Source organism: Rhinatrema bivittatum, chromosome 12 (genome assembly GCF_901001135.1).
Source record: "Rhinatrema bivittatum chromosome 12, aRhiBiv1.1, whole genome shotgun sequence".
In the NCBI taxonomy this organism is placed as follows: domain Eukaryota; kingdom Metazoa; phylum Chordata; class Amphibia; order Gymnophiona; family Rhinatrematidae; genus Rhinatrema; species Rhinatrema bivittatum.
The window spans coordinates 25,820,807-25,842,661 of NC_042626.1; the positions used below are offsets into that span (position 1 = coordinate 25,820,807).

Sequence of the window (21,855 nt, forward strand, 5' to 3'; positions counted from 1 at the left end):
ATAATGTTTGTTGTTTTTAAACCCATTAATTTCAGCTCGTACCAATTTTTCAAACACTGTTATTGTAGGGTCATATGGTCCTGGAGGGATCCATCTTGACTTAGGGAAAACCAATGATAAATCTTGGGCCGGGGGAGAGTCCATAAAAAAAGCCTTAATTTTCAATGACCTTAAAAACCGGTATAGGTGTATTTGGATGTCAAACTGATCTGGCACCACTGTGGGAACATATGATAAGCCCTTCCTAAGTGTTCTGAGTTCTACAGTGGAGAGAGTCCTGGAAGATAGATTACATACTAAGTCCTGTTCATTTGTTGCCATGGGTCCTGATACTGTTTCGTTGAACATGTCACTCTCTGCGTCTGTGGATAAGGTTGTTGACCATGTTGATGGAGGTACCTTATGTTGCGTATAGTCTGTCCTGAGTCTAAAAAAGATGCTCCCAATGATGAGGAAGAGGATGAAGATGCTGATCCTTTTCAACATTAAGTAACACTATTTCCAATATCATTCGAAAACATTGGACAGCTTTAGCTCTGGAGGAACATCTCCATAGTGGCCTTAGATTTACTTACTGTAGAGGTAAAAATATACGTGACACACTAGTACACTCCGTTCACTCAAATCTACACACCAGGTCCCTTACACGGACACATAAACCATATGGCCATTGCTCAGTCTGTGAACATACTTCTACTGTGACTGAATTTTTACACCCCTTAACCAAAATAATTTTTAAATTGTATAATGACATGGACTGTGACTCCTCTGGGGTAGTATATATTGCCCATGTGAAAAACTGTACGTGGGAAAAACATCTCGTAAGATTAAAACCCATATCATCGAACACAAATCTGGTATTAAAACAGGCAAAGAAAAGGCTCCTTTGGTATCTCATTGGATGCAGTTCTCTCATACATTGTCTGACTTACAATTTATTATAATTGATGTTGTCACACCCACGGTGAGGGGAGGAGATCTTTCGACCACTCTCATCAGAAGGGAACAAAAATGGATTTATACCCTCGACACTGTTTCTCCAGCCGGGTTGAATGCTGAACTTGAGTGGAGTTATTTTCTCTGACAGCTCGTACGTCATTGCCCTTCACTGTTGTGATTGGTTGAGGAGTCCCCGTCAGTTTTTGGGGCACCTTTTGGCGCCAAAACAGTAGGTTTAAAATGCCGTCATTGTCATGAATCTGAGGCGCTCTTGTATCAAAATAAAGAATGTCCACGACAAAGGTATGATCGCTGTAATTTTCTCTTTTGTATAAAGTCGGTATGCCTTGTTTCCCTGAGATATCCTGGTCAATTTGTATGTTCTTTTGTAATTACAGATGGTTTTGTTGTAAAATATTGCACCCCCCTCCCCCCGAAGCAGCTGGATGGGCGAAACACGGTCCATGTTGGGGGAATTGCTATGTAACCTTGTGTTTACTAAGAGGAGTTGCCGTATTGAGAATTAAAATTACACTTTTGAAATTTGACCAGCAGAGACTTACTTGCACTTATATTTGTTGTACTCAGATCAGCTGGTGCCATTCTGAGATAAGCACTGGCAGGGCAGGAGCAACTGGAGATCGCTACTGCCTGACATGAAAGAATCAGCAGGTATCTCTCGGTGTCAGCTTAAAACCCTGGAACACTTCATCTCAGCTCAGCTTCAGTGTCCAGGATCCCAGGGAGGCACCGACCTAACCTAAGGAGTCTCTTCTATGCCACCGCAGAGCATCCTGCTAGCAAGAGGGAGGATTCATTTCGCAGCACCAGGAGAGTGAAAATGAGTCTCTCTAATCACATGACCCACACAGCGTTGCACTTCAGGACTTGATAGGCTGCCAATTTCAAAGGCAAAAGACTAATCACTGACAGAGGTGAATGCAGGAGAGCAAAGCAGCAGCTCCAAGAGGAGGAGGCAAAGAACAAAGATCAGGTAAAGCAAAAAACAGCACATAGAATACCCAGAGAATTGAGAGGGGAGATTAAAAGGGAAGAAAGGCTGAAGAGGCTAGGGCTGTTCAGCTTGGAGAAGAGACGGCTGAGGGGGGATATGTTAGAGGTCTTTAAGATCATGAGAGGTCTTGAATGAGTAGATGTGAATCGGTTATTTACACTTTCGAATAATAATAATAATTCCATGAGCAAGTAGCACATTTAAGATTAATCGGAGAAAATTCTTTTTCACTCAACGCACAATAAAGCTCTGGAATTTGTTGCCAGAGGATGTAGTTAGTGCAGTTAGTGTAGCTGGGTTCAAAAAAGGTTTGGATAAGTTCTTGGAGGAGAAGTCCATTAATCAAGTTTACTTAGGGAATAGCCACTGCTATTAATTGCATCAGTAGCATGGGATCTTCTTAGTGTTTGGGTAATTGCCAGGTTCTTGTAGCCTGGATTGGCCTCTGTTGGAAACAGGATGCTGGGCTTGATGGACCCTTGGTCTGACCCAGCATGGCAGTTTCTTATGTTCTTACAGTGCACACTATAAAAAGTAGAAGGATCATAAATGTGCAAGTTCTGAGGAAAGAATGATTTGGAAAAATGTGAAAAGATTTATGGATGCTATAGCATTGCCAAGTAAACGTTATTCTAAGAAAAGAGGCAAAATATTAATTTCCAAAATGTTTGCAGCTTTAGCAAGTTCCAGAGTGTGGTATAGCTGAGGAAACATAACCAGGAACGAGGAAACAAAATCAAGTAGAACAGAAAAGCTGCCTGCTCTTACTGAACTATTTAGTTGGAAAATTGTATTTGTCAGGAAGGATTGGATTTTGTAGAAATGTGAGTGATGCATAATAAATGGAACAGAGTACGCACAGATACACCTATCCCTTCTGCAATGAAAATATATGTTCCTTTGGCATTTTTATTTATAGCAGAAACAGATAGCAAGGCTCTGATTAGGACTGTCAAGTGGCTCCAGATTAGCCTAACAGCAGGGCGCTGCTATTTGTTTTGCTGTCCTGTGCAAACAATTACTTTAGTGCTCACATCCCACCTCCACTCACCTCCCATCTCCCTCCTCCCCTCCTCACCCCCTCTCAATCCTGTGCAGTGTAATGGAGTCATTCTTGGACTTCTCTTTTTTCTAACAATAGCTTTGTGTCTGAACATCATTTACAGATGTGGTAAGGTTAGAGTAAGGCTACCAGATTTCAGGTGGGCAAATATGGTACCCTTCTTCCTTGTAATGCCAATTTTGGACAAGTAACTCATTTACAAGGAGGAGTGGGTATCTGATGGACTGTCCCCATGGAAAACTGAAGTAATCTAATCTCAAAATATACCTAAACACACATTCTTTGTGGTTTTTAAACCACCTAATATTTCAACCCTAATGCATTCAAAGTGAAGTCTTGTAAGATAAAAATATCACATACAACTAACTACATGAATGTTATATTTACATGCACTGCTGTGGTGCCACCTAGAAAGCGTTGCAAAAAACAAAAGCAAAAAAAGGCACTTGTAATCCATATGGTAAAGCATGTTGGATGTGGGCTTAATCTTCAAAAAGCCATGAGCAAAATGAATTACAATTACAATATAGTAAACTTCCCATGCCAAAAGGGAACTCAAGCAGGCCTACCTATGGAAAGGCAACACTGCAAAAGATAAGCTCCATGGATACAATATCAGATGTTAGTTCATATAGGTTTTTATTTTACACCGCCCCCCCCCCCCCCCCATTATAAAAAATGTTTGAATTCCCAGGATAAAATGAGATTTTGGATGCATTCAAAATTCAGCCTCAGAAATTTTGCTGCTCTGCATCATTACCACTCCAGAGGAAGGCACACCAACTTCCATTTTGTTTATGCTTTTAGGAAAAATACATAGGGGTAGATTTTCAGACGAGCGCGAACAGCCTGGATTTTAGTAGATACGCGCTTAGTCGCGCGTATCGGCTAAAATCCTGGATCGGCGCGCGCAAGGCTATCAATTTCGTATAGCCTGCGCGCGCCGAGCCGCGCAGCCTACCCCCGTTCCCTCCTAGGCCGCTCCGAAATCGGAGCGGCCTAGAAGGGAACTTTCCTTTGCCCTCCCCTCACCTTCCCCTCCCTTCCCCTACCTAACCCACCCGCCCGGCCCTGTCTAAACCCCCATCCTACCTTTGTCGGGGGATTTACGCCTCCCAGAGGGAGGCGTAAATCCCCGCGCGCCAGCGGGCCTCCTGCGCGCCGGGCCGCGACCTGGGGGCGGGTACGGAGGGCGTGGCCATGCCCCCGGGCCATAGCCACGCCCCCGTACCCGCCCCCAAAACGCTGCCGACACGCCCCCGCAACGCCGCGCGCTCCGGCCCCGCCCCCCGACACGCCCCCCGACACGCCCACTCCGAAAACCCCGGGACTTACGCGAGTCCCGGGGTTCTGCGCGCGCCGGTGAGCCTATGTAAAATAGGCTCACCGGCGCGCAGGGCCCTGCTCGCGTAAATCCGCCCGGTTTTGGGCGGATTTACGCGAGCAGGGCTCTGAAAATCCGCCCCATAATCTCTACTGAGCGTTTTAGCCTTTATTCAGATTTTAAAGCAGAAGCCTCTTATTTGAATGTCTTGAATTGACAGTAACCTCAACAGAGCACGGACTATTTCTTGTGTATCAGCAGAGGCCATGCACTTCTCTGATGGAAATAACCTTTTGCTGAGGCATCTGTGTTGCGCTCATCGGTTGCAGACGGCTGTGCCCTCTGTTGCTCACCTCTCTTCTGCCAAATTCTGCTCCATTGGGTAAGATGGCTGCCTCCGCTGTTGCGGACACGCCTTGTAACTACTTATTCCGTGGTGAATGCGTGCGGGAAGCCCTGAGAAGGGGCATAGAGGTGTGATCGCTTGATCCAGTGTGAGTGTGTGCCCCTGGTCCATGAGATAACTCAGGGAGGAACCCCAAGATACCCCGAGGATAGGAAAGCAAGAGCGAGCTTGGATACAGTTCAAACTCATGAAGAATGGAACCGGGACAGGGGACTCCTGAACCAGAGAGCTTAAGTGTCAAAGTTCACAGAAGAATTCCTAGAACTTGGACTAGATGAGGACTCCTGAACATGGATGAAGGAGAGGCATACTCTTGAAGACGAAGAAGAGACAAGGCTCTTGGAGAGGATGAAGAGGCACACTCTTGGGTATAGATATAGTTGTGATGGAGAAGGTACAGAGAAGGGCAACCAAACTGATAAAGGAGATGGAACAGCTCCCCTATGAGGAAAGGCTGAAGAGGTTAGGGCTGTTCAGCTTGGAGAAGAGACGGCTGAGGGGGGATATGATAGAGATCTTTAAGATCATGAGAGATCTTGAAGGAGTAGATGTGACTCGGTTATTTACACTTTTGAATAATAGAAAGACTAGGGGGCATTCCATGAAGTTAGCAAGAAGCACATTTAAGACTAATCGGAGAAACTTATTTTTCACTCAACGCACAATAAAGCTCTGGAATTTGTTGCCAGAGAATGTGGTTAGTGCAGTTAGTGTAGCTGGGTTCAAAAAAGGTTTGGATAAGTTCTTGGAGGAGAAGTCCATTAATGGCGATTAATCAAGTTTACTTAGGGAATAGCCACTGCTATTAATTGCATCAATAGCATGGGATCTTCTTAGTGTTTGCGTAATTGTCAGGTTCTTGTTGCCTGGTTTGGCCTCTGTTGGAAACAGGATGCTGGGCTTGATGGACCCTTGGTCTGACCCAGCATGGCAATTTCTTATGTTCTTATGTTCTTATGAAGACTGACAAGATAAGACTCTTGAAGTTAGGAAGTGCTATCCCTCAAGGCGCCCTATACAGCCTGAAGACTGGTCGCGGACCACCTTGACCGCTGCGTGCCCTACACAACCCGGAGGCTGGTCACAGAGCACGCTAGGAATGGGAGGAGCACCAGATGGAGAGGAGTTAGGCAGCACTCGACGAAGTCTAACGGAGGGATTCAAATCTATCAAGAATAGACTGATTGAAGATTCCGTGGAACGCCAAGAACTGCTGACATGTTCTCCAGGATAAAGAAGTGTAGTGAAGAGAGAGGTATGCAGAGGACAGTACCTCAGAGAAGCCATCTTGACATTAGGGAACCTGGACATCTGAAGAGATGGACAACAGCAGGAATGGGCCTATGCTTAAGGTAGGATCTGGAAGTCTTTGTAGAAGAAGAAGACGGACGAACATCTGATGAAGGACGTCGAGACACCAGGACATCTGGGACTCAGAACAGGCGAACTACGGGACGTCAAGACATCGAGACATCGGAGCGTCAGGGACATCTATGAATAGACGAGGGATCCAGAAGCTTGTGGAAGGAAAGCCTGAGACTGGAACATACCACGAGAAAGGTAGACGACAGGGGAGACCTGGACGTCGGACGAAGACATCACGAAGAGAGAAGACTTGAAGACAAAGTCTTCTGGACAGCAGCTTGAAGATAACCACGATGGAACAGTGGAACTCCGAAGATGGAACTCTGGAGGATGTTACTCTGAAGATGGTGTGAATCCAAAGATGATGTGAAACCATCCGAAGGCACTGAAGGAATGAAGCAGCGCCTTTTTATAGGGCAGGAGCAGGAAGGGCCCTGAAGACGTCATCTGGGAGGGCTGAAGAGGAACTTCCTGTGCTGTCCCTTTAAATGAATGAAGAAGCCGCACGGCCAGCCCCTAGAGGGAGCCCTGGAGCACAGGGGGTGGAGCTGAGGCCTGCAGCGACACTGAGACGAAGAAAGAAGGCCGGAGGCAGCTCCTGCCACTGAAGAGGAGCAGCGCTGGCGCTGCACCAGACCCGAGGAAGAGGAGACGGCGTTAGCGGCTCCCTGCCACGAAGAGGAGATGATGGCAGCACTCGGGCTGCGATGGAGGGAAATCCCCATGAGGGGATTCCCCTGAAGTGGAGGAGCTCCAGCGGTGGCACAGGCCATGAAGAGATGGAGATTCCTGGTGTAGGGATTCCCCCGAAGACATACATAGGAGGTGTGGCTCCAGCCACGCAGGAGGCCCTGTAGCATGGCAGGCAGGCCGCGAAGGAAGGAGGCAGTGCGGCTCGGTGGCAGACCAGGCCGCAGAAGGAAGGTAAGGCCCTGTCCGCGGGGTATCCACAGGCAGGGGCGCAAGAGTACCCCCCCCTTTAAAGGCCCCCGCCTGTCCTGTTAATGGCAGAAGGTGGCAGGCAAGTCCGATGCCAATTGGGAACTTAAAGATACAAACACAGGTCTTCAATGTTGCAAGGGGAGAAGAAAGGACAAAGCAACATTGTTGAGGACTTGACGTAGACACATGAATATAAAGGAAGTCCAAGTAATCAATACTGTCCTGAGGAGCAGTCTCTGTTGAAAGGTTGGCACTACTCCGAGAAGCAGAGTAGGCAGGAATTAGTCTTCTGAAGACAGCGCACACAGGCCCCCGAGAAGCGGGTACCTGGATTAAAGTTCAAAAAGCGCTTTGGTGTGAGCACTTTGAAGTGTAGTACCAACGGTGAAAAGCTAGTCAGAGATGTGAAGATTCTTTGCTGAAAGACTCGCATAGAGGAAAATGGCAAGTGAAGAAAGTTCATGTTTTTAACTTCAATTCTTTAAGAGGACAAGCGACAATAGTGACCCCTCAAAGTTGAAGGAAGATGAATGTCTCTCAAAAAGCTACATGAAATGTAGGCTCCCCTATGGTAAAGGCACAGTTCAAGGGAGCTTGAAGTCTACAGACAACACAACGAGACCTCAGGAAGGCTGGTGATTCAACGAATCGGATCTCCCAGGGCAATGAATGGGAGAATACCTCTTGGGAAAGAGGCATGGAGCCTGTGACGATCTTGAGACTCAAGGTAGCAAAATCCCAGCAGGCAATAGGAAAATCCCAAGGGTATTTGTAATCCTTTATTAGACAGCAGATGAATATCCGAGAAGCGGATATAGCGATTAAACAAAGTCCAGTTTAAGCCGCTGGAGAGGAAGCTGGAAAGTAGCTTGTGATGGAGAAAATGTAGAACTTCACTTGTATGAAGCAACGCAGAATTTAAGCTGGATACAAGGAATGGCTGCATTGAGTATTAGGAGGAAAAGGATTGGTAAAAAAGACTTTATTGGATCTTGCCCGACTCTGGCCAAGTTTCACTCTTCTAGGAGCTGCCTCAGGGGCTATTTTAAAAAATTATAAAACACACATACATACATAAATACGTGTAAAATCAAATAAGACATAAAATACATGAATAAAAATGGAACATAAGACATATATACATATATATACAAAAATTTTCAAATAAAACATAAAATTATGTCTATATACAAATATCAATAAAAATATATAAATCATCACATGTATGTGTGTGAGTGCATCAAAATGGCAAATATAAGAGGAGGAAATGAGAGACCACATGTTTGTCTAAACAACTTGAAGTAGATGGATTTCGCTTCATGAAACATAAGTATACTATTTAAAGAAATGGATTATTATAATGATATGAAACATTGTTGAGTTGTACTTGTGAAAAGAATAAAGAACGAGGAAGAAAAAATAATAATAAAAAATAAATAAATAAAAAATGAATGAATAAATAAATGAAGAACAAATGAAGGGCAATGAAAAAGTGAGTGTTATTTAACAAAAAAAAAACTCCAACAAACTAATGATGTGTACAAAAATAAATAAAATAGCTTGTCAGCCATGTCTATTGGCTCTTCCACAATCACACTGTTTTCTCTTTGATTCACAAGGTATTGTGTGTTGAGAATACATTCATTGTTACTGTGAAAGTGAAAACGCCAAAATTACTACAAAATGCATTTACTCAGTTTGAGATTGCAATAAATTAGTGGCCAGATGTCATGCTAAAAAATATGTAAAATTGATTCAATGCAATGCTGATACAAGGCACCAAAGAGTATGAATAAAAAGTATATATATACACTCACAGTTAAGTTGCAAGAAAGTCTTTTTTTTTTATTCTAGCAGTAATATCACATCAGCATTGGTGTTTATTTTTGACAGCAGGACTGCAACCAGAGAACCCCCTTTTTTTAGTATCATGTAAAGAACTTTTTTTGAGCAAAACGGATGTCTATGCCGAGAACCATACCGATAAATAAAATTCAAACAATACCTGCGGTGTGTCGTGGAATCTGGAAATGAATAGTGCAAGGTGTCTCACTGAGGGGTATTTATGTGGAGTCTCGCGATGGTTGAATGAAAAGCCCGCCAAAAAGTTAAGACGTAAATGATCCCAATGGAGTCCAAGATGGCCACCCTATAGACGAGACGCACGAACCTCGCTCTCCGGTCTTAACTGAATTTTGCCTTTCTTCGATATTTACCTTGAGAGATTTTTCCTATGCCGCACATGAAACGAAAGGCGAAATTAAAGACCAATATTACCTCTACTCCGTTGGATTTAAGACAGCCGAGGATCGAGTGTTTGTTTGCAGGTTCTGCAGGATTCAGCCGGCAGGAGGAAACGCAGAGACCTCCGTGGGGGAGCAGACCATGGGGTCTCAAGTTGAGGAAACATCCCTCAGTCCCGGCGCTCCGGAAGCTCCTGACCCGCCATCGGAGATTTTTAATACATCAATAGGAGCCACTGTTGAGTGGCTGGAAGAAAGAATGGCACCTGTAAGAGCAACAGTCCCAAGGAAGGACGCAGGAGAGGCGTTACTTTCGGTGAGCCAAGAGGATCGAGGTTCCAGGGTCCAGGCTGCAATGAATCTTCAGAATGATGGTAAGAACGGAGAACTTGGGGCTACAGGGAGGAGTGAGCCGGAGATCCAAGTAGCTGGTATTCATTCTTTGACTAAACCTAAAGAAATAACTGTGGATACAATTTGGAGTATGTTTGTAGTAATAGATTCTTCCATAAAAAACATGTCTTCATTACTTAGAGAAAATCTACAAGAAGTCAAAAATACCGATGTAAAAGTAAATAATTTGGAGAAAAGAATGTTGGAGAATGAACAAAAGATTGATGGTATAAAAGAAATTCAAAATAACTTAGTAAAATTGCAAATATTAAATTATGCAAGAGTGGAAAGGCTGGAAAATGAACTTAGATGAGCTAATCTTCATATATTAAACTTTCCAAAAGTTAAAGGGCTCTCATCAAGAGACTTATTTCGAAGTTATGTTAAAGATATTCTGAAATTTCCTGATGAGGCCATACCGGTGTTAACTAAAATATATTACCTACCTAGCGCCAAGGAGAAGAAAAAAGATGAGCAAATGCCCCAAAAGGGAAAAGAAGAATCTTTAAATGTATCTGCGCTCCTCGAAATGACTCTGGAAAATGAAATAACAACAAGGGAAACTCTGGGCCTTATTTACCAATTTCGTATGTTTAACGCATGGGTAACGCATGCGTTAGTAAAAGGGGCGTTCCCATGCAAATGAGGCACTTTTCGCAAAGATGGGAATATCTCGCGCTGTGCGATGTTTTCGTGAATCGCAAACACGTTTTCGCGATTCGCGCTGAAATCGCACTTTGGGGAATGAAAACAGTGTGCTATGCGATGTTTTCGCGGGGAGCAGAAAAACGTTGTTTTCAAATATCGTGTACTGCGATAATGTGACATGTATAAAAGGTCACTTCCTGCCCCTCCTCCTTTGAGGGTTTGGAAGGAGTTTTGGAGTGGAGGTAGGTGGTTGGAGCTGTAGGTGTAGTTGGAGATATTATATTGATTACTGAGTGCGGTGTCTAGTTTTCTTCTGTGTTGTCATCTGTTTCCCTTAACCTGTGTCTTTTGTCATATCTGTTGGAGTGAAAGCTGGTCTGTTAATTGTTTGTCTTTATCTGTGTGGAGGAGGAGGAGGAGTGTGGTGGTGGTGGTGGTGATGAGGAGAAGTGTGGTGGTGAGGAGGAGGAGGAGTGCGGTGAGGAGGAGGAGGAGGAGTGTGGTGGTGGTAGTGGTGGTGAGGAGGAGTGTGGTGGAGGATGGAGCGTGACAAGATTGGGAGGTGAGGCCAGAAGATGGGAGTTGAGGGTAGAGGGAGGAGGAGGGAGAGGGGGAGGGGGAGGGAGGAAGAGGGACGTAGTGGTAGGGGTATGAGGAGTAGGAGCAGGGACAGGGGGTAGTGGGAGAAATAGGCAGGAGGGAAGTGATAGGAGGGTGGGGGTGGGGGGAAAGGGTGAGGCAGGAAAGAATGGTGGAAGGAGGTAGGGCTAGGCAGCCAGGCCAGAGGGGAAGGGAGCTGGAAGCGCAGGTCAGGTGGGGGGAGGGGGGAGGAAGGGAGTGGGGAATCAGGTGAGTTGGAGAGTGAGGGAAGGGAGGAGACCCCTCCAGAAGTGGCACCCCAATCAGGCAGCCAGGCAAGGGTGAGGCAGCGTGCTATACACTTCAGCCAGGAGGACAACGATCGTCTCATAGAAGGTGTCCTCCTTCATTATGCCCATCTGTTTGGCAACCTGTCAGTGAAGACCTCCAAGGCACAGCTATAGGCCAGCCTTGCAGCAGACATCAGGCGGTAGATTGGGATACCTCGCACCGGGGAGCAAGTGGCTCACTGTTATAGGGACATCAAGGCCCAGCTGAAGCTGAAGATTGCCGAGAGGAACGAGTACCTGCGGGAGACGGGAGGGACGGCCCCTTGCCCAATCCACTTCACAGACATGGAGAGGCATCTGATGCAGCGGCTGGGACCAGACGTGTTTGAGGGGTTGGATCCACGTCTTGATACATCCCACCTCGAAGATGGTGAGCTGGCCTGTACCCCCCACCAAGTCCTTTGCTGTTCTGTTCAAGGTTCATACACAATGTTTAGAAATGTTTTGTGTTTAGGTTCCCCATGTGCTCTCCTGAACAGTCTTGACCCTCCCCCCATCCCCCAGGCCACAGACAGAGACTAGCAGTAGGAGGTGTGACCAAAATGCTTAGAACTGTTGTCTTTTTCCCCTCCCCCATGCGCTCTGCACAACCCATAGTTAGACCTGCTCCCCATGCTGTGTTAGTGAAATGCTTAGAACTGTTGTCTTTTTCCCCTACCCCATGTGCTCTACAGAGCCCAGCTTTGGACCTGCCCACCATCCCCCATCCCCCAGCCCACAGGCCATTAGGTACACAGAAAAATTATAACCTTATAATCAGCCTGACATGTTGGTCAATTAAAAAGTGTCCCTGTTTCATGCTACTGTCATTGTACAAAATGCTGTGGTACTGATGCTGTCTATCCTTTTGTCCCCCATCTTCTTCAGAGCACTCTGGTCCCAGGCAGCAGGGTACAGATGCCAGCTGGGAAGGCCCAGGTACCAGCAGCGATCCACTGGGGACAAGGCGGCCACCTATGTTCACGAGGCCCTTCCAGATGGATGCCATGACACAGTGGTCAGATGAGGAGGAGTAGGAAGAGTTGGGCTCCCTAACGGCAGGCGAAGGCAGCCCCCTCAACCTGACAGCTGCCCTTGGCGGTCTGGAGTGGGAGGGCTCCCCCACCGCCCTGCATGCAAGCAGCCCACTCACATTTGAAATGAGTCCTCCCATTCGGCCAACCCCTGTCATGTCACCATGTAGCCCTGCACCAGCACCCGTGGCACCTATACACATCCACGTGCACCAGAAGCCCCCACCACCAGCACCAGAACCAGCTACACCAGCCCTACCCTTCCTACCGCCCCAGGACCCTATCACAGGCACACAGATCGAACAATTGCAGATGGAAATGCGTGGCCTAAGGAGATCGGTAACACAACTAACCCGCCACTTCCAGCTCCACACGGCAACATCCAACCAGGCATCCACCAGCATGACTGCAGCAATTGGCACGCTTAACACCATAATGCTACAAATCCTGCAGCGGATGCCGGACCAGCAGACGTCATCCTCCACAGCATCTACACCCCAAGCCAGTCCCTCAGGGTCCCAAGGCCGCAGGGTACGTCCCCCCAAGAAGATGCCACCTCCCACAGGACCAGCACCACGTGGCAAACGGCCCTGAGGGGATGACAAGACACCCAAAACTGGGTAGGTCAGAATCCACCAAACACCACTGGGATGGCCATCCTGCAGAGTTGCATTGCCGTCGAGATGGAAGAGGATGCATCATCCAAAGGAGAGGTTGCCATGGCTGCCATCCCACAGAGTTTCAGTGCCGTAGAGATGGAAACAACAGCATCATTAGCTGCTCCACGCAGAGTTGCATTGCCACCGAGATGGAAGAGGATGCCTCATCCAAAGGAGAGGTTGCCATGGCTGCCATCCCGCAGAGTTGCAGTGCCATAGAGATGGAAACAACAGCATCATTGGCAGCTCCACGCAGAGTTTCTTTGCCGTTGAGATGGAAGAGGATGCATCATCCAAAGCAGATGAGGCACCACCTCCCACCCTCCTGGTCAGCTGGCCCATCTGCATCCACTGCGCCACTCTGCTGTGTGGCATCTGCATCCGCTGCGCCACTCTGCTGTGTGCCATGTGCATCCGCTGCGCCACTCTGCTGTGTGCTGTGCGGTGCTTTCTGTTCTCAAGGGCTGCCAAGGCTGCCTGTGTGCTGTGGGATGCCCTGTGTGCTCAAGGGCTGCTAATGCTGGTTGTGGGGTGCATTCTGCGCCTCATGGCTCCAAAGGCCACTTGGGATGGTCTCGTCCTGGGCTCCCTCCTGCTGCCATGCCACTGCTGTCTCGTCCTGGGCCCCCTCCTGCTGCCATGCCGCTGCTGCCTCGTCCTGGGCCTTCACTGCTGTTGCCATGCCGCTGCTGCCTCGTCCTGGGCCTTCACTGCTGTTGCCACACTCTTGATGTGTTCCCCTGCTGCCTACATGCTGAACTGTGGGATACCTTGTCCGCTGCCTGGACTTTCACTCTGCTGGCTGGCCTCTCACGCTCTCCCCTTTCAGTGCACTCTTTCAACATGGACCGCCTGGGCCCTATGCCTGTCTACACATTGTATACTGTCCAGCAGGAATCAATGTATTGCAGTATCCGAGCTATTGGGGTGCCACTTCCTGTTTCTCTGTTCCTAGGTAATCATGCTTTGCCAGTACAGATAACACCCATTACCTGCATATGTGTGTGCAGTATACTCCCTATGTTGCAGCGATGTAGCACGGATTCAGACCATTCGGGAGCAATTAGCTATCTAGTACTTGCAGATAATGACTACCTAGGAACGTCTAATGTATGGTTAAACTGCTGATCTAATAATTCACTATACCCTGCACAATGTTGTCATGAATAAATATCCGGTTTAACCTGCCACCTTTTGTGTCCTCTTTATGTTCCTCATGTCCCCTTGGTTTGCACCCGCCACACCTAGCATGTTGCATCACACGTTGGACAAATGCAGAGCTTCCTAAAGGCCCCCGTCTGAGATTCAGTATAGCAACATCTGCACCTGCCATTGACATACCTTACAGTATGATTCATGTACTAGGAGGGTGCTAAGGGGGACTGTGCAGAGTAAATAGTATGAGAGTACATGACATATCCCTCACAGTAGAAAAGATACTGTCCCTCAGTAAGATCAATGCACAGTAAGGGAGCGTTCAGATGTATGCATGCTGTTATGAACTGTGAGGAAAGGGGAAGGTGTGGGCAGCAGTCTATTCAAATTGCAGTGCTCATTTCAGGTACTGTTGGTGCTGATGACTCAAAACACGTATTTCTTAGCAGTGTTCAGTATTATAGCTATCTCAGCCTGACAAACGCCACGTATGTGAGGCAAACCGATGCTAGGGTACATACCAAGTTAGCTTCCTATATTGGTCTCTCACATGTGCTTGTAAACGGAAGATGCTGTCCACCAACTCTAGGTGACTGACAGGCAGGCTGCCAACTTCTGGTGCCATGCAGGACATCCATTATAGTGGTGGATCATGCATACGCTAAATGTCCAGGTGCTATAGGCATACAATAGTGAGTAGCCATTCTCATCTGCACATGGTAAGCATGTACCCTCTACATACTGATTATATCAGTGTACATACACCAAATGGCAGCTTGTACATGGATTCCTTGTGAGGCAGGGAAGGATTCCTATAGTTACTGTCTTAGCCTTAAGGTTTTGGGCCACTGAAAGGTAATGCATGGGAAGGGTTATGTAGCTATCTGCATGCCATGTATTAACACAATTGCACAGAATGTCAGCAGACAGTAATGGATGGCCGGCGCCATCTTTAAAAATGGTGCGGGCCATCCAGTACTCCTACCATGTGACAGGGGCCGGCCAATGGCATGGATGCCCTGTCACATGGTAAGTGCAAAGGGCAATCGGCGCCATTTTGATTAGTGGCAGCCGACAGCCCGAGAGCTGGAGATCGCTCCCAGGATTCCCACTGGACCACCAGGTACTTGTAAAAAGGTTTTGGGGGGGGGGGGGTTGGGAGGGTGGGCGAAGCTAAGGGATCAGTTTTAAAGGGTCGGGGTGGGTTTAGGAATTGTTTTGGTGTGCCGTTTTTCCCACTGTCCCCCAAAACGATGAGAGAACCCCACAAACAATTTCATGGGTTTTCCTATTGGTTTCGGGGAGCCCCCGATTTCTGACGATTTTGAAAATATCGTACAATATTTTCAATCGTCAGAAGCACGATTCACATCCCTAGGGGAGATGTGGTCTGATCTTTTGTGACCTGTGAGGATTCGCGCTGTGGCATTTTGTAGTATTTGTAGAGGGTGAAGGGTTGATTTGGGGAGATCTCCTTTTGTATTCTCAGAGTTGGATTCAGAAGGTTGTAGATTTGTCAGTTAGTGAAATATTGTAGTCTGATCATTTAATTGTTTTTAAAGCTCAATGCCTTGAATAGGTTTGGAAATGCAGTAGATATACCAGGTGGTCCTTGCATCCCAAGGTGAACTCATAGTAACATAGAAATGATCGCAGAAAAAGACCAAATGCTTCATCTAGTCTCCCCAGCAATTTGCTTCTGATAATAACTGCTACTCCGTGCAGATTACCCCATGCATTCTGTTAAGGTTAGCGACTGCCGCTTCGTGAAGGTTATTCCCATGTTTTCTGTTAAGGTTAGTAACTGCCATTCCATGCAGGATGACTTTATGCAACGATGGATATCTGAAATTGTAATTCAAGGCTGGCCCACAGTTCCAGTTGGTATTTTAGTCTTAGAAAGGTTTGTGACAGAGTAGCACCTAAGCATATCAAATGGGTAAGAGATAAATTGCATACTGATCCTTGGTTCTCTACTGAACTAGTAGAGCTAAGAAAATCTTTTCACAAGTTTGAAAGAAACTGGAAAAAACAATATAATGAAACTTAAAAGATATGTATCAGACCTTACTGAATGATTACAGAGTTGCATGTCATAATGCAAAGCACAAATACTGTTCTACTTTGTTAATTGCCCTTTACAGCTATTTTCATTGGTAATAGACTAACATCTAAGCCATTATAAAGTAATGAGGATCTCCCAGCTTGTACACCATTGCTGATTTTTGTAATGAGAAGGTATCTGCTTTACAAAATAGCTTGGAGCTCCTAGAGCATTTAGCAATAAGTCATTTATGTTTGCTCCCATTGGTGGTTGGCATTTCAGCCTCTTACATTGAGAGAGGTTACTCATATAATTGCGAATCTGAAAAGATCATCTTCCTCTTTGGACACATGCCCATTTAGCATCCTGAGGAGTATGGAGGACATCTCTTTTGAAATCTTAAGGAATCTAGTTAATCGCTCATTGTTAGAAAGATGTGTCCCCAGATAATTATTAAAATTAAACAGGTGATGGTTAGACTAGTTGCAAAGGATAGTAGTAAGCCTATGGATGATTCAGTGAATTACTGGTCTATCTCTAATCTGCCTACTTTAGCAAAGGTCCTAGAGAAGAGTGTATTATTTCAATTGAATGACTATTTACAGGACCAGGATCTGTTGGACAAAAATCAATTTGGATACAGAAAACAGCATAATACAGAGTTGTTATTACTGTTCCTTTCCTGACACCGTGTTATACAGTTTAGAGCATGGTGTTCTGGGATATTAGTACAACCTGATGTGTCTAGTGCTTTTGACCCCATTAAGCATGTTATTTTACTGTCATGTCTTTAATAATTGTAGAAAACATCAAGTATAAATAGGGGACCAGGTTTTTTTCATGGCAATAGCTGATTATGGGAGTGCCACAGTGCTCTGCATTTCAATGATGGCTGAACCTGAGTTTATTATTCATCTGTGTTAGTAGCAGTATTTTATTTTTGTTATCTTTTTTATATTATGATCCGTTAGGAAGTTTCAGAATATAAGATTTTAAATAAATAAATGGCAAAGTAGCAGCTCAGGACTGTCAGAGCTCTCAGCATCACCCAACAACGACATCTAGTAAAGATTCTACTCACTGAGCCTATAAAAAGCCTGTTCTACCTAACATTCCTTCTTATAAACGCACAAGCTCTCACGAAGAAATTCATACTTATCTCTGACATCCTTCAGGATCAAAACCCAGACTTCATCGCAGTGACTGAAACATGGTTCAAAAACACCGATCACGTGATAACAAACCAAATAACCAACAACATTTATGACCTATTCTCCATCCCTAGGAAATCCCGAAAAGGAGGTGGTCTATTAGGGATGTGAATCGTTTCTGAACGATTAAAATTATCGTCAGATAATTTTAAAATCATCCAAAATCGTTAGATACGCGATACAATACAAATGCCCCCGATTTATCGTCAGGGGCATTTGTATTGTATCGTTAAATAGGGCGCGGGAAAACCGGCACACCAAAAAAACCCTAAAACCCACCCGAACCTTTAAAACAAATCCCCCACCCTCCCGAACCCCCCCCCCAAAATGTTTTAAATTACCTGGGGTCCAGTGGGGGGGTCCCGACGCAATCTCCTCCCGCTCTCTGGCCACCGCTGCGTTGAGAAATGGCGCCGGTGGCCCTTTGCCCTTATCATGTGACAGGGCAAAGGTAGCGCCTGCGCCATTTTGTTTCCTGGCTCCCGACGTCACGCGTGCGGGAGATCGCCCCCGGACCCCCAGGGACTTTTGGCCAGCTTGGGGGGGGCCTCCTGACCCCCACAAGACTTGCCAAAAGTCCAGCGGGGGTCCGGGAGCGACCTCCTGCACGCGGGCCATCGGGAGCCAGGAAACAAAATGGCGCAGGCGCTACCTTTGCCCTGTCACATGATAAGGGCAAAGGGCCACCGCTGCCATTTCTCAACGCAGCGGTGGCCAGAGAGCGGGAGGAGATTGCACGCGGGCCGTATTGCCAATCTTCAAAATGGCGCCGGCGCTACCTTTGCCCTCACTATGTCATACGGGCGACCCGTATCATGCTGATAAGTTACTCATAGAATTACCAATCTATTATCTTCCTCTTTGGACACATGCCCATTTAGCATACTGAGGAGTATGGAGGACATCTCTTTTGAAATCTTAAGGAATCTAGTTAATCGCTCATTGTTAAAAGGCTGTGTCCCCAGATAATTATTAAAACAGATGTTGTCTAGACCAGTTGCAAAGGATAATAGTAAGCCTATGAATGATTAATTGAATTACTGGTCTATCTCTAACCTGCCTACTTTAGCAAAGGTCCTAGGGAAGACTATATTATCTCAATTAGATGACTATTTACAGGACCATGATCTGCTGGACAAAAATCAGTTTGGATACAGAAAACAGCATAATACAGAGTTGTTATTATTGTCCCTTCCTGACACTGTGTTATACAGTTTAGAGCATGGTGCTCTGGGATATTTTTGTACAACTTGATGTGTCTAGTGCTTTTGACACCATGAAGCGTAATATTTTAGTCATGTCTTCAATACATGGTAGAAAACAGCAGGTTCAAATAGGCGACCAGTTTTCTTCTTGGCAAGAGCTGAATATGGGAATGCCACAGGGCTCTGCATCCTGTATAGTGAGGCATTTCAATGATGGCTGAACCTGAGTCTATTATTATTCATCTCTGTTAGTAGCCTGTTTTAAAATCTCAGTGTAATGTATATGTTTTATTGTTTTTATCTTTGTTATACTATGATCCGCACTGAATGCTCATAGCTGAATATAAGCTGAATGCTCATTGCTGAATATAAGATTTTAAATAAATAAATGGCAAAATAGCAGCTCAATACTGTCAGAGATCTCAGCATCACCCAAATAAACAGAACTAAAAAATCCCAGTGTGTTCTCACCAGACAAGCTAAAGACAAATAAAAATAAGGCGCTCACATTTTCATCACGATGTTGGGATGAACAAAAATTTCAGCGTTATCAATTTTTTTTTCTCTACAGGACTTCTACAGGTGACCAGCACACATTGTCCCAATGAAGTATATATTTCGTTTTTTCTTAGGCATGACCTTGTTCATGCTGCTAAGTTATATCTACCACAGATCCCAGATACAGGTATAAATTTCTAGTGCTGTTCAACATGTGTCAGAAAAGTGCTTACAAATGATGTAATTTATCTATCTGTCCAGAGGTATGATAATTGTCCATAAATCACATGGATTACCTTCAAATTTGGGTTGAAGGTCAACTATAATATGGCAAGCAACCTTATTTGAGGGTTTCCCTGATGAGGTTCAGGACATTTTTCTAGAGAGTCATGTTTATAGGGGCTCCATAGTTTGCTCTCCTTTGTATATTAGCTCTGTAATATCCCCATGTGCCCAAAACCTGACCAGGCCAGGGGCATAGTGAGGTAGGAAATTATTTTCTTTTTTCTTTTATTCATAAGAAATAAGAATTTCCTACCTCACTGTGCCCCTGTCCTGGTCAGCTTTTGGGCACAGGGGCACATGGGGATCTGCCTCTTTGCTAGATGTTGTCATTGTATTGCTTCTTGTACAGTCTTGCTGAATGCAGTAATATTTGTCTATAAGGATTGTTATGCTTTATTAACACAGGTTCATTATATGTTGTTTTTATTTTGATGTTGATGTCAATGTTTTGTTAGTAACTTGATTTATGTATGTTTTTCATTCTTGTACATTGCCTAGGGCCTGGTGCATAGGCGACTAACACATTTTTAATAAATAATAAGAATAGCAGAGTGATCTTCTATGATTATCCCATATATGGCAGAAAAAAGAGGCTAAACAATGTTATGACAAAACAGTAATGAAGTTCAAACAACAAAAATCGAATCATATAAAAAGTAAATTGAAATTAATTTAAAAAAATAAGCCATAGCATCAGACTTCAGGTACATAAGATGCAATAACCCGTCTCTTGCCTCGCAATGGGCTACAGACAGTGTCAGAACTGCACCAAAGATTCTATCATCTGCTAATCGGCTATGCCTATATTTATTCAATTTGAAAACAATGTTTACTTATCTTGTTTATTTTCCATCTAATTCACTCAACCTCAAAAGAGTTAATGCCCACATGGCACAAATCTTGGAGAAGGTGAGGATACTCATCCAGTATCCAGAGGAAGCAGGAGGTGCCATTGAAAGAAAATGTCTTTCATCTCTCCATTTCTGAACCATGTTCTGATTTTGTGGTTAGGTGATTGTTAGTTTGAGCTTTTCATGACTTGGTTAAATGGCTGTGATTGTAATTTGCCATTTACTTACACTTTTAGCGAGCATGAAATATCGTGATCAACTTGGAAAAGGAGGGTTTTCAGTTCTCTTTGTATCGGAAACCCATGGACCAGAACACTCTGCTAGATTATCGTAGTTGTCATCCACGGCGATTGCGGGATAATTTACCTGTTAATCAGTTTTTCTGTGTAAAATGAGTATGTTCCTCCTTGATAGATTTCAAAAGTAAAATATTTTTTTGAACATGACTATCCACAGTGGGTGATTAATAAAGCTTATAAGTGTGCACGCTGGATGAATCATGATTTATTATTACAACCTAAGTCTAAAACTCAAGAGAATCGGTTGGTATGTGTTCTACCGTTTTCTCCTCAAATTTTTTAAATCCAGAGGTGCATAAGGAAATACTGGAATATTCTTGATCTTGATCCTGTGTTTCATGACATGCCAATTTTTGTTTCACAAGGGGAAAGAATCTTTGTGATAAAACTGACCTTTCTAACTTTAGTGACAGCGAACCACAACAGGTTGCAGAGAAGAATACTGGACATCATCTGTGTGGGGGTTGTTTGGTTTGCCCACAAACGTTTGATGAAAATGTTTTTCCTTACAAGCAGTTATCAAAATACAAACTTCTACATTCCACCTCTTGTGGTTCATCAGGACTAGTGTATATTAGGTGGTGAACATGTAAATTGCTGTATATTGTGAAAATGATCAGAAAATTGCATACACGGGTGATTGAGCACCATAGTGCTTTAACACGATATAAAGTTGATGCACCGTTAGTGAAACATAGTTTAACCATGCATCAAACTTTTGCAGATTTTAACTCTGCAGTTTTGGAGCAGGGTACTCGGGACACTTGGGGTAGTAATTTCAATCAGAGATTGGTTAGAAAGGAACAACGGTGGATATATTTTTTGAAACACCATTTAACCTTTTGGATTGAATAAAGACATAGTTTGGGGATCTTGTTAGGACTGGCAGTGATTTGATCAGTTGCCTTTGGTTACAATACGAAGATAGATGCCTTGATCTTTTTCAATGTTTATTAAAACAGAGACGTGTTCATAAAATGCCCGACTCAGGCCGAGTTTCGCAGCTCAATTTATGAACACGTCTCTGTTTTAATAAACATTGAAAAAGATCAAGGCATCTATCTTTGTGTTTTCCTGACGGCTATTATAGATCGCCTACCTCTTTGTTTTTTTGGTTACAATACGGAAAGGGGGATGTGATGTAAAGAAAGAAGCTTTAAAAGCCTGTTTCTGGTGGGGATTGGTATGCTATGAAGCTGGGAGAGATGCAAGTACCAGTAAGTGTTTGATTATTTCTAGTGATAGCCATGTAAGAACATAAGAACATAAGAACATGCCAAACTGGGTCAGACCAAGGGTCCATCAAGCCCAGCATCCTGTTTCCAACAGTGGCTAATCCAGGCCATAAGAACCTGGCAAGTACCCAAA

General features: G+C 44.8%; 1 long non-coding RNA gene across 1 annotated transcript; it reads left to right on the forward strand.

Annotated features, from left to right (window-relative positions):
- Window positions 1-1,559: 1,559 nt before the first annotated feature.
- Window positions 1,560-20,660, forward strand: LOC115074486. The gene is made up of 3 exons (XR_003852252.1): window positions 1,560-1,933; window positions 19,126-19,239; window positions 20,425-20,660. It is a non-coding gene; the product is annotated as an uncharacterized LOC115074486 (long non-coding RNA).
- The last annotated feature ends 1,195 nt before the right edge of the window (window positions 20,661-21,855 follow it).